The sequence below is a fragment of the Pararge aegeria genome, chromosome 13 (assembly GCF_905163445.1).
Source record: "Pararge aegeria chromosome 13, ilParAegt1.1, whole genome shotgun sequence".
In the NCBI taxonomy this organism is placed as follows: Eukaryota; Metazoa; Arthropoda; class Insecta; order Lepidoptera; family Nymphalidae; genus Pararge; species Pararge aegeria.
Genome location: NC_053192.1, coordinates 798,153 through 810,935, shown reverse-complemented (window position 1 = coordinate 810,935; position 12,783 = coordinate 798,153). Strand labels below are relative to the sequence as shown.

Here is a 12,783-nt window from a genome sequence, read left to right as displayed (position 1 = left end):
TACAACCCAGTGCCCACCTAAATTAGGTTTCATCCATGCCTCGTAGAGCACGCTAAACTGATTGTTAACTGATTGATGTTTATGTGATAACGAACAGATAGATTTTAAAGTAAATAGGACTGCATAATACAATTATTCTCAAACAGTAGTTTTAGATACAATCAAATATAAGTACTTAGTAATGAAAAATTACATCACGTGCAAAAAAGCGTAGAGTTTTAAATAGTTTACTTAAAAACCTCTCGATATGGTTTTAAAAGCCATTTACGGCATTTTCTTACGTCAGTTTCCTGTCTCATATAGCCAAATAAACCAGTGCGATAAGCTAATATGGGAAATAATGCTTAAAAAGCGTCTGTAGAGGCTCATTTCTGGGAAGCCAGACGTGCGAGAGGACCAAACCATAGCAAAGCCATATCGTTATTATTTTACACGTTCACTTAGGATGCTATTAACAGATTTCAAAAAGAGAACCTCTGATGAGCAGCGATTTGGGACAAGCAAGTTCTAGGTTCGATTTAGGCATCGGGTCGGTTTGCGTTGCGCTAAGGTTAAGAAAAATTAATTTTGCAATACACTAGACTACACAAAATAAGCAATTAGTTTTAAGGAAATTGTATACAATTTTACAATAAATTACCGCTTGATATCTTGGGGATGCCTCAAAAGAAGTTCAAAGTTTGTATTAAGTAAAAACTTAAAGCAAACTCCTATTATAATTATAAATAGTACCTAAAGGATTACGTAAACGATAAAAAGCTTGGGTGTGAACTATAGCTATAACCAGGTTGCTTCTCAAATATTTTCAAATGTGAGATGGTGATAACAAAAAGAACACCCGGCTTAGTTTGTTGTGAGCTTCTGCTTAGTCCAGGGCGCGTTTGGAACCCTCGTAGTTTTAGTTTTAAGCTTACGAATGTAGTTATCGCCATCACTACTCACTACTATGTACACATTTTGTATGTAATCCACGCATAAAAAGTGCCATCTATTTTTCTATTTTAATATAAATATTTGAGTTTGACTTTGACTATAGAAACCGATTTGGGGTATGTTTTATTTAGAATAATAATACTCTTAAGCTATACATATACTCGTTTACATTATAAATAATTATCAGTAATTATAATTGGTATTCCTAAGAGATAATACAAGCCCCTAAATAACTAATAAATTAATAGAATTATACAATTGAAAACGCAATCTTTGAGACATTCAAACATTCATTTAACTTTATCACCTCGTTTAAATATACTTTGTCATCACTCGAGTAAGTTAAACACATACCTACAATCTCATTAGTAATCAAACTTAGCTATTATCAGGACAAAGTATCAAGTATATTATTTTATACTAGCGTAACGTTCTATCGGTAAAAAGCCTTTGTACATCCATTCACCGCATGTTTTTTTTAAATGCCCACCAACGATAGTAGTAGTGTGAAAATTGGGCTTAAGCCATCATAATCATTGCTTGGTATTTTTTTTTATTAAAATTTATACAGCAATAATTAAACTTTTGTGAAAATTCTTATCCAAGAAACAGAATTGGTAGATTGATGGATTAGTTTTTAAACTGATCTGACTATTTCTTCCTACCTGGGTACAAACGCTTTTGGTTCTTAAACTGTTTTTTTTCAGACTTGGTTCAGATCATTTATACAGCCAGTTGCCGCAGTAGGCAGCTACCCTGCTTTCTGAGTCCAAGGCCGTGGGTTCGATTCCCACAGCTGGAAAATATTTGTGTAATGAACTTGTTTTCAGTGTCTGGTTGTTTATCTGAATAATATTAGTATTTATGTGTATTATATTCATCAGCTATCTTAGTACCAATAACACAATCTACGCTTACTTTGAGGCTAGATGGCGATATGTTTATTGTCGTAGTATATTTATTTATTATTATTAAAATTTTGTTCCAGGCTGTCATTAACCATTAGATATAAGGAGTAAATCATGAGAAACTTAACTCTTACGATTAATATTTAAAATCGTTTAACTGGACGAGTATTTTTCTACTTCTCTAGTAAGAAAATTAACAGCAGGCTTACTGCGGGATTTTCTAAACAACCGAAACCACCGCGGACAAATAGTTAGTTGTGACATATAGACAGACGGTCAAGAATATTCAGACATTTAAAGTTCTATAAAGGTAACATTTACTACGGTTATCGAAACTCGATGCCGTTATAAGAGCTTGTATTTTGTTTGAACACTTGAGCACTGTATAATAAAAATAAACAATACGTATTATATACATACATAATTGTATATATATATATAATATGTATATGTTTTCATATTATATATGGATATGCTTACAAAGATTTGCACCCGAACGATCCCGAAATGAACAAGACGACATAAGTTTGACTAAAATTCACTTAAATGAGTATTATTAGTAACAGTGTAGTAAACAAAGTGTTTCTTCAGGCCTCTTCTCTCATAATGGAGACGGTTCTAGTGAATAGACCCACCATGCTGGTCCAATGCGGGTAAAGCTGGCAATGGTGGCATGTGGTGGTCCAACAGCATCTAGGTATTATTATTGAATAAGAGTATCTTGCGGGCAGATCCTCCGCTAATGACTTCAGCCGGTTTCGAAATATTACAAAGAAAACTTTTATCAAAAGATTTATGATGCATTCCAGATATTTATAGCCTCTGCCCGTAAGACACGCGGTATAAATCCAACCCTGCAGCGCGTCCTGTGGCACGTACCTACTGCGAGTTATATCCACTTAGGTGTAGCCAAATGAAAACTGGTTCCTTTTGCAAGGAGATGCCGAGTAGGGCTGTGTACATTATGTTTCTGGCTATTTAAAATATTAAATTGTTTCAGAGCAGTGCTTGACTACTTGAGTTCGATTCCCGACACGCAACTCTTTTCCAACTTATATTTTATTCACTTATTTTATAGGTAAAGGAAAACATCGTGAGGAAACCTGTGTTCTCTACAATTTTCTCAAAGGTGTGTGAAGGTTACTTATCCGCACATGATCAGCGGACAACTGCCTTAGCCCTTCTTATTCTGAGAGGAGAGCCGTGTTCTGTCGATAATGATAATGATAATAAGGCCGATATCTTTGAACGGTGCGTGTTGCCAGTGATGACTTATGGTGACGAACAATGATCGCTAAATAGGACCTGATAAGAAAGAGTCACTCAGGATGTAGCTATGCTCGGAGTAACTTTATGAGATTAACTCCGATATGTAGAGGCTAATTAAAATATTTACAAGACTTGCCTAGTTTAATTTCGGCTGATGGGCATTTATTATAGGCCATTCGATAGAATTCATTCGATTACTTCAAAAATAAAGAAATGTGGAGCCATAAAACTTGTGATTTTTTGGTCCATTTTGGCTAGGGTTACCAGGAATTTGACACATCTGTGCATCAGGAAGTAGGTGCATATGTAGGTTGTTATGAAAATGAGTGTCAATGAGAGGCTTGTGCCAGGCAGAACTTGCTTACCTGTCCGTGCTTTAAAGAAAAAACATTTATTGTTTCTGCAAAATTAAGCACTAGAAATACGTAAAAGATAAGAGAAACTAAACTTAGCTACACCTCCAGATAAGTCCACCAATCCGCACTGGGCCTGCGTGGCGGACTACAGCCGGGCCCTGTAGTAGAACGGTAATAGGTTCAATACAACTCAACTGAACCCATATGCCGTAGACACAAAATAGTCACGACTCAGCAGTCTGCAGGTTTGATCGCTGCTATTCTGTCAAAACCAAATCTACCCAAGCAATGTTAAACACAGCCCCTTGGTATACCCATTTTAATTTAACTGGACGAAACTCATATATGTCTTCGGATGCTTTGACAATTCGAGTGAGCCGATAATAAGACAAAGATTTCGCATTCCTCTCTTGAGTTCTAAAAGGTAAAAGACAATATTCATATGTTTAAGCACCTTAAACTGCACCTATGTCCCAAGTACCCGGTAGCCCTACAGTTTTAGCCACTGAAATGAGTTTGTATGAACGTTTCAGCCCTAGACCGGTCCGGCAGGTTCTGCGTAATGCCTAACCAGCTCGCTTACTCCATACGTGATATCAATAAAGTACGATGCCTCGACGACTGTGTTATAATACGAACTCCTACCTTTGAAATGGGTATTATATATATTATATTAAAAATGCAAAAGTTCCTTTGTTTATCCTTACATCGCGGACTAAATAGGCAACCAATAAACTTTATTTTTGGCATAGAATTAGTTGAAAGAACAGAGAGTAAGGACAGAGACCCAATGATCACCTTATGTTAAGTCGGTCAGTTACTTATATATAACAGACATCCAATTATGCACAAAATAATGCGTTGAAGTCTTTTATATAGGGCTAAAATAATTGATTTCGATATAGATGTTTTTACCTAAAACTCAATTGATCTGCATGTAGCCATATCTGAACAACTAAATCACGCACTAGCTACCAATAAATAAGATATCGAAACCCGTTTCTCCTTCTGAGCAATACTTAATAGGTATCTTAAAGTTTACATTTGTTTGGTACAAATTATGCATTTATATACAGCCGCTATTATCTCGTAAATTGTAACTCAGCCAATAATGGCTTGTACTTCACCTTAATCGGAAAGTGATAAGTTAATGTTACGCTGTAGGTAATTGCTACCAGCAAATAATGCTTGCTATTTCCTTGCAACTTGATACCGAGACCTTAGGATCTGAAGGTAAACCTCAGAACCGCCTGTTCTTAATATACCGAATCTTGCATGGTTTTGTAAATTAAGCTGGTTTTCAATATTAATAAATATACTACATCGACATATAGCCCCAAAGTAAGCGTAGCTTGTTTTATGGGCACTAAGTTGACTGTTGAATATTTTTATAAATAATATACATAAATACTAAAAATATAAATACTATGAACACCGAGACACTAAAAGAAATTAATACTCATTACACAAACAATGTCCAATAGTGAAAATCAAACCCACGGCCATAGACTCAGAAAGCTGGGTCGCTGCAAACTGCGCCAATCGGCCGTCAAAAACAATATTATAGAATAGCGCCTCTAGGTTTGAATCATTCGTGTATATAATCGGTAAATATTCATAAAAATCTTCATCACTCATTTTAGTACCCATAACACAAGCTACGCTTACTTTGGGGCTAGATGGCGATGTGCGTATTGTCGTAGTACTTCATCACAGCAACCCATTACCGGCCCACTACAGAACACGGGTCTCCTCCCACAATGCGAAAGGGTTAAGGTCGTATTCCACCACGCTATACCAGTGCGGATTGGTGGACTCCACACACCTTTGAAAACATTATGTAGATCTCTCAGGCATGCAGTTTTCCTCACGATGTATTCCTTTACCGTTGAAGCAAGTAATATTTAAATTACTTAAAACGCACATAACTTAGAAAAGTTAGAGGTGCGTACTGGGATTCGAGCTCGGCCCCCGGAAAGTTAAGTCGAGCTCCTACCAATGCGCGATCACCGCTTCTCGTAGTACTTAGTATATTATTTTTATTTAATACTAGCGTACCCAGCCCGCTTTGCCGGGCTAGATTTTGCTTACAATGAACTTACGTCATTCAATTTTTAATTTAAGTCTCATAGTATATTAAATCATTTATTTCTCTCCGTATTCATTCTCTTCTCGAACGGGTGAAGATCATTATCTACACCCATGTAAACCCAACAATAGAATATCATCATAGTAAATAAAAGCTGTATTTGACAGTTTGACAGTTCAAAAATAGGAGTGCTCCGATCGTCACCAAACTTTACAGGATTACTCGCCAGGTCGATCCGGAGATTCCCTATAGGTTTCATTGAAATCGGTCCAGCCGTTTCGGAGCCTATACGGAAGATACGCACACACTTTCTCTTTTATATATATAGATAGATTTAATTACAGGAACATGAGGCTTCACATCTACTCCTCAGGATGATAAGACGCAGGGCACACTGTGTGTGTGTGTGTGTGTGTGTGTTCCTTGCATGCTCTGTTTACAGGAGATGGTTTCCGTTTACCATTAGGTGGGCTATCTACGTGATCCATTAATTATTAAAAAAAATAGAGAATGCGACGTAAAATACAACTTAACCTAATCTATGATGCAATGTAGGTGCCTTGCTAACTTATGAAGTAAGTTCCAAATCGAGTGCCCCAGATTTGTACAGCGCCTGTATACATTACATGTATGTAGGTACCTAGTGAGTAGCTTGTTCAGAATAAGACTAGCCTTCACGGTTTACGATTTGTACGCGAGAAGGGAACTTGGCCTGTTTTCTTATCTCGCTTTTGTGTTGTCTTAAGGTTATATGTCACAGTATAGGCACATAATATATCACTGTAAAAATCTATTCAAGAGGTCTATAAATAGGTACTAAATACTTTCTTAAAACATACACCGGTTCGCATCTTTAAGGATGGATTTTTGAAACATAAAGGATTCTTACCGACGTTGCAGTAGGTACTAATTGAAGTTGGTAGGTGTGGTTCGAAATACGACGATAGGATGGACGAAAAGTTAACTCGTCGGCAGCTTCTCATTTGAGGTAAACTTTTTCATAAGTCTTCAAACGAAATTTAGACCAATGTGCGCTTCGTATTCCAAATTCAAATTCAAATTCAAAAATTTCTTTATTCATGTAGGCCTATTACAGGCACTTATGAAGCGTTCATACATATATGTCTAAATAAATAAATAAATATACTGCGACAATCCACACATCGCCATCTAGCTCCAAAGTAAGCGTAACTTGTGTTATGGGTACTAAGATGACTGATTAATATTTTTGACGTGACAACGTCTTATAAATTGGTTTGCCGGGTGACACTTCAAGAAACTGCGTTACGCTCCGCTCACGTTATGCGCTCACAATGAGAGCGAGTGAGAGGCACGCGTCCCTTCCACTCGGGCATGGTTAGCCCGCCTAAGAGCGAGAGAGACAGACATAAAAAGTGAAAGGCACGCGTCCCTTTGTAGTAAACGCTGTTTTATTGTACGCAAATGTATTGCAAGTTATTGTATGTATATTTGTATATAAATACGTATGTATGTGTAAAGGTAAAAATAAAATTTTGTTAATATGAAATTCAGTGCGAGATTCTTTGTATAAATTAATGTTTTAAATATAATTCTTTGTATAAATAAATGTTTTACATTGTTACTATTATTTCATCCTTCTTCCTACTATACGAATGAATATTCACATTAAAATTATTTTACCACTCTAAGTCGTTGTCACGTAAAACTTTCGCCCGTATACCGACTTTACAGGCAACCAATTTTTTTATGAATAATATACATATAAACACCCAGACACTGAAAAACATTCATGCTCATCACACAAACATTTTCCAGTTGTGGGAATCGAACCCACGGCCTTGGGCTCAGAAAGCAGGGTCACTGCAAACTGCGCCAATCGGCCGTCGTTTACATAATTGTAAGGGGATGGTGATAACTTCGTTTGCCAACTTAAAGTTCCAGCGAATGTAGTTGTTGTTTTATTCATACATTATTTATTTCAACTTATTACCGGCGCACGCGGCGTTGTTTCACGCTATATAAAATTGAAATCAGCAATTTCGAAAAACCGACCGACCGAGTGGTGAGATGTTCCTTACAAAAGCTCTTTCGGCAAACAAGCCCCCGGGCCATGTCGGTGCGTCGACTCCTTTAAACAAAATAAGATTAGGGCAATGATAAAAGTGCAAGTAAAATATATAACATGCTTATTTGTGGTTTGTTTTGTATACGTCTTTCCGTCTGTCCGTCCATTCGTATGTGGTGACGCAGTGTTATTGTCCTTGTTCACAGTCCACAAGTAGGTGCTAATGTGCGAGTGGACAAGTTAGCGGGAAACGATCGTCAATTACTTCGCACAAGTAATGATGGGTGTATTAACTACAATTTAATAGCCTTTTATTACAAGTAACACAATTGAGTAGCAGTAGAGCTTTTTGAGACAGGGCTCTACCGGCGAAGTAGTAGCGCCATGCTTATTTAAGCCAGACAAGAGGATTGCCAGGCAACGCTGTGTTCCCGTCTAAAGGGCGTGGTTACTGATGTGATCACAGGTACATGTAGCTTAACACCTACGTAAACCTCAGATCAATTGTTAAAAAAAAAAACACAACTATTACATTACATATGACATACAACTTATTAGCCATCCTAATTAATAACGTACTTATAGCCGTGGCTTCACCACTTTTGGCTAAACTCCGAAGTCTCGATCACGTCGTAAAGTAGCAAATTATAGCGGTGCTTTAAGGGATATACTTTGGGGTGTGCAACCAGGAACTGTTCGTTTTTACAATCGCACCGCAAGAACCAAATGGGTTTACATCTGTATTCCAAAAACTCGCACAAAGCGATTCGCATCTTCTTTTCTTTTTCGCATGGCTGGGGCTTGGAACGCCATCCCGAGTTATGTCATATCATTCTTGCAGATTTCCTCACGACAAACAGCTTGCAGAAGTGTTATTATATTTGCGTAAATTAAAAACACCGAAATGTTAGAGGTACGTGCCGGGGATCGAACTCGGTCCCCCAAAATGGAAGCCGAGATGGAAACCACGAGACCAGAGATAAAAATACGCAAAGTTACGCCTACTTTTATCCAATATTTAGGTGAGTTTATGATTTAGAACAACTAGGGTTTCCTCTATATTTGTAGTCTTAAAACTTCCTCAAGAATTGGGCTATCAAATGTAAAGAGGCTTTTACAAATCTGATTAATTATATTACAATTTACCTAAAAACGGCAGGATTGATTTTGATATGGTTTCTACATTACAAAGGTATCGCATGTAACTAGGTGTGGAATACGCTTGAAAATGATAAGGCCAGGCCATTTCGCAGTGGATATACATATTTTTATTAGGTAAGTATATAAAATTAAGTAAACATTTAAAATGATAATAAGTACTACATATTATTATATACACAGCCGTATAAACAATCCACGATTCGTGTCAAGGCATCGCGCGATTCGCGACTCAATTTTTATTTATTTTCGCGTATGACATCATGGCGCGATTACCATTTACTTGGGAAAGGTGAGCAATTATTGAGAGTCATAAAACTAAAGCTGTGGGTGTCGACTGGTAGGTGCATGATACTAATGCATATTGCGTCACAGTTTAATATAAATGAAGTAAACAATGACCACCAAATTGTTATTGACAGCAACTCAATAATATAAATCATCTTCATAAAATTTTCTTGTACCCTAATGTTTACTGAGAATTGTTGAGCCCCCACTCGCCAATCGAACTTAAAACCTCTTTATTTCTATTCTTGACTACTAGACCAACACGGCAATCATGAAGTTTAATAAACATATATTTTTATTCATTATCTTAGTTAGATCTGGCTTCGCTAAGTCAGCATATCGGCTGGCCATTCAAAGACTGCACTGTCAGGCGTCTTATTGCTATGGTTTTTCGTTACTGTGAGGCTTTTATTTTGGTTTTCATTTACACGGTGTATTCATAAATAAGATCAATGTCTAGCAGATGGTTGTCAATCGATTGATTTGATGATGATGATGATAAAGATGAATTTATTATCAATGTCATAGTTAATGTTTCACTTCAATTTTCATTTGAAGGAGAATATTTAATTCCAATACTGCGAAGAAAAACACTTACACACGTTTCTTAATGTAAGCAAACAAATTGAGTAGGAGTATAAAATAACAATATTATCATATTCATTACGTCTATGATCTATGTAGGTAATAATGTATAGTAATAATTAATGATTTAGCAAAAGGTAGGTACTAAAAATTGATTTTTATATCCTATCTGCATATTGCAGTACGATTATCAGTTAGTTTGTTATAACGTGTACCGAAAATGATGCTCCCTAAATCCTATAAAGCCTAGGAGTACCCACCTAAAACCCTTTTTTTTTAATTTATTTTGAATTAAAAAAAGCAAAAATGCCAAGTTATTTAAATTATTGGAATAACTTATTATCAAAAAGTTTAAAACATTAAATTGCGTAAAATTTTATGTGTATTTTATCAGTCCTGTCCTTGCAGCGCTCCATATTTTACCTTACTTTCAGACTGAACTTATAAGTGAGGTATAAGTATAGAATAAAAAAACTGAACTTCTTAAACTTACCACTATCTGAGAAAAAGTGCACACCGTTACAAACGAGGAATAAGGATGTGTCGAATACAGAAGGATAGAACCGATGGGTACCCTGGCCGATGCGCAGGCGCAGGCGACAGGGCTCGTTTCGCGCGGACGAGTGGAGCAGCGCGGGTGTCCGCGGCTGCGGTCGAGTTCGCCCACGCAGCCGCGTTCACATGGCGCACGACCATTGTTTTATTCGCAAATCTATCATTTTATTTAATGTAGTATTTAACGGAGGTAAAGCAGTGAAGTCGCGGACAAGAAGTCCACGGACACGGAATAGTTCCGCGATTCTAGGCCAGCTTGCCGTCATAATTTTGGTAAACTGCCCGCGCAGCTGACCAAACAATGTCAAAGTCAGAAATATCTTCATTCAAGTTGGCCCATAGATGCGTACATTACATGAGAAATGTGTACTTACACGGTGATGAGATGCTTTAAGTTAACTAAACTCGTTAACTTAAAGCTAAAGCTATGAGGATTTCAAACGCGCCCTGGGCCCCAAGTCTGCTATTTTACAAGATTTGTCATTATGACACCATTCCATTGCAATCCAATTATCATTGTGCCCAAAGTCGGTAGTCTACTAAATTCACAATGGTCTTACAATTGGATTGTAATTGGATGATAATTGCATTGTGGTAGAAAGAGAATCAGTGTTGCCATTTGGTCAAACTGTGTTTGAGAAGTAAAATTAAAAAAACTACCATTAATTAATAATGTCCAATTAAGCGAATTTTTGATTAGAAATATTTATAAATGTTATTGATTTGTGTTCTAAAGACGAACTTTGTATCACATTTGGTAAAACAATCGAAGGAACCCAAAAAACAAATATTTTGTGTGCCAAATTTTGTCAAAAATAATTATATTTAATCTGTAACTGTCGAATTGACATTAAATTTCATTGACGTTATTTTGTGCTAGTGAAAATATATAAATTATAATCAAAACAAACAAAATGCTCCTCATCGAGCAAACTTCGTCGCTGCTTTTGGAGAGTTAGACAGATCAGCCTGGACACTGCAGCTGTACCAATAACGGACGTTGCCAGGCGAAGCGACATTGGGTTGCGTACCTACGCTCAAATTTTATAAATAAATTCCCACTGAAGAGCGAAAGTAAGTAATGCAATCTTGTACTGTTTAAGCATGATATGAAGTCTAAGTAGGTATCAAATTGGTGTGTTTCCAACAGTATCTCTGGTAATTTAATTAAAAAAAACACAAATATGGGGAGTAATCAAAAATTTAATAAAATTCTTAAATTCTTTATTCATGTACGCTTATCACAGGTGCTAATGAACTTGTACTTATCATGGTGGTGCTAACTACATTTTTTAACTTAAAACTAAAGCTAGGAGGTTTTCATTCCATTCTATTTTCTTTTAAAATTTTTATCTTTTATTAACTTGTGGACCCATTTAAGGTATTGCACAAATTGTGACCAGCATCCCTGTAACAGAGTAAAAAATTGTTGTAGAATAATTAAAAACAATAGATTAATAGGACAAAACACTATGTTTAACCCTTGGAACACATATACTCATAATATATGCCTTTGTCCACAGTCTTTTGACAAGAGCCTGCTGCAGTGCCCAACCTTCAAGCAGACCCTGGTTTACTCGTTGAAGTCTCTGTGAACCAAGTCCTTATGTGATAGAGCTTTCCAACTCGGCTCTAATCGTGAACAAAGTGATTTGCTGTTATCAGTTGAAGAATTCTGTCCTCTATCTATAAGGAACTTCATCAGATAAAATAAATAATTCTTGGAATGAATATAAAAAGGGTAACAATAAAGGTTTGGATTTCAAAATGAAATTATATCCTCCTGCTTTTATTGGAAGCCAGCTGAAGAGTCTTCATTTTTTACATGTATTCATTTGTAAACTAAATTACTGTAAATAAAAATCATTGTTCAGTGTCTTATCTTTATTAACTTGTATTATTTGTCTCCTCATAGATTTATAAAAATAATTTTAATAACACACAAAAGTTAAATGCCTCTTGCAGAAGAATTGCTTTAATTGTGTTGTGGCTTTTATATTGTGCCAAACACAACATGCATTTGCAATCTTGCCAGCAGTGCAATTGTTTAGAGCAAGTATGCATTATAATACATACTTGCTCTAAACAATTACCAGAAAAAGATATTTGGAAATAAAACACTTGACCATCAAACTATGTACATGATTTACTACAGTTTTCAATCTAGGAGACCCTAACATGCTATCTAAAGCATTTTATTTACTTTACCTGAAACATTCTTCCAATATACTTTTACAGCGCTCTACTGTATTGCATACAGTCACAAGTTTCATGCATAGAGTAGTGTGGTATATCTCCCCTCTATAGTATTTAAGTTGTGGTCATCATAGTTTTCCACAGAGGAAAAACTCACCTGAAAATCCAACCAATATTAACCTTGATGATTAAAAATCTATATTGGAATGAATTAAAAAAACCTAAAATAAGTAATACCTAAAAAAAACCTCATGCCCCATTATCATTTAATGGAGTTAAGTGTTGGCTGAGTGGGTGACTCTGCCACACATTGGAGTTAAGAGCAGAGCCTGGGTTGCAGGCACAATATATTTAAATCTGCGTCACAGATTGTTAAATAAATTGAAGATTATTGGCTAG

General features: G+C 36.2%; 1 protein-coding gene across 7 annotated transcripts in view; it reads right to left on the bottom strand.

Moving 5' to 3' along the window:
- The window catches only part of LOC120628842, a 98,004-nt gene that overhangs the window by 65,455 nt on the left and 19,766 nt on the right, over positions 1 to 12,783 (bottom strand). The window contains exon 1 of one of the 7 annotated variants that reach the window (XM_039897474.1): positions 10,127 to 10,270. The exons of the other annotated variants lie outside the window; for them this stretch is intronic. The gene's annotated coding sequence lies outside the window, so the exon portion shown is untranslated. Of the gene's footprint in view, positions 1 to 10,126; positions 10,271 to 12,783 lie in introns of those variants that run through there. 7 annotated transcript variants of the gene reach the window in all.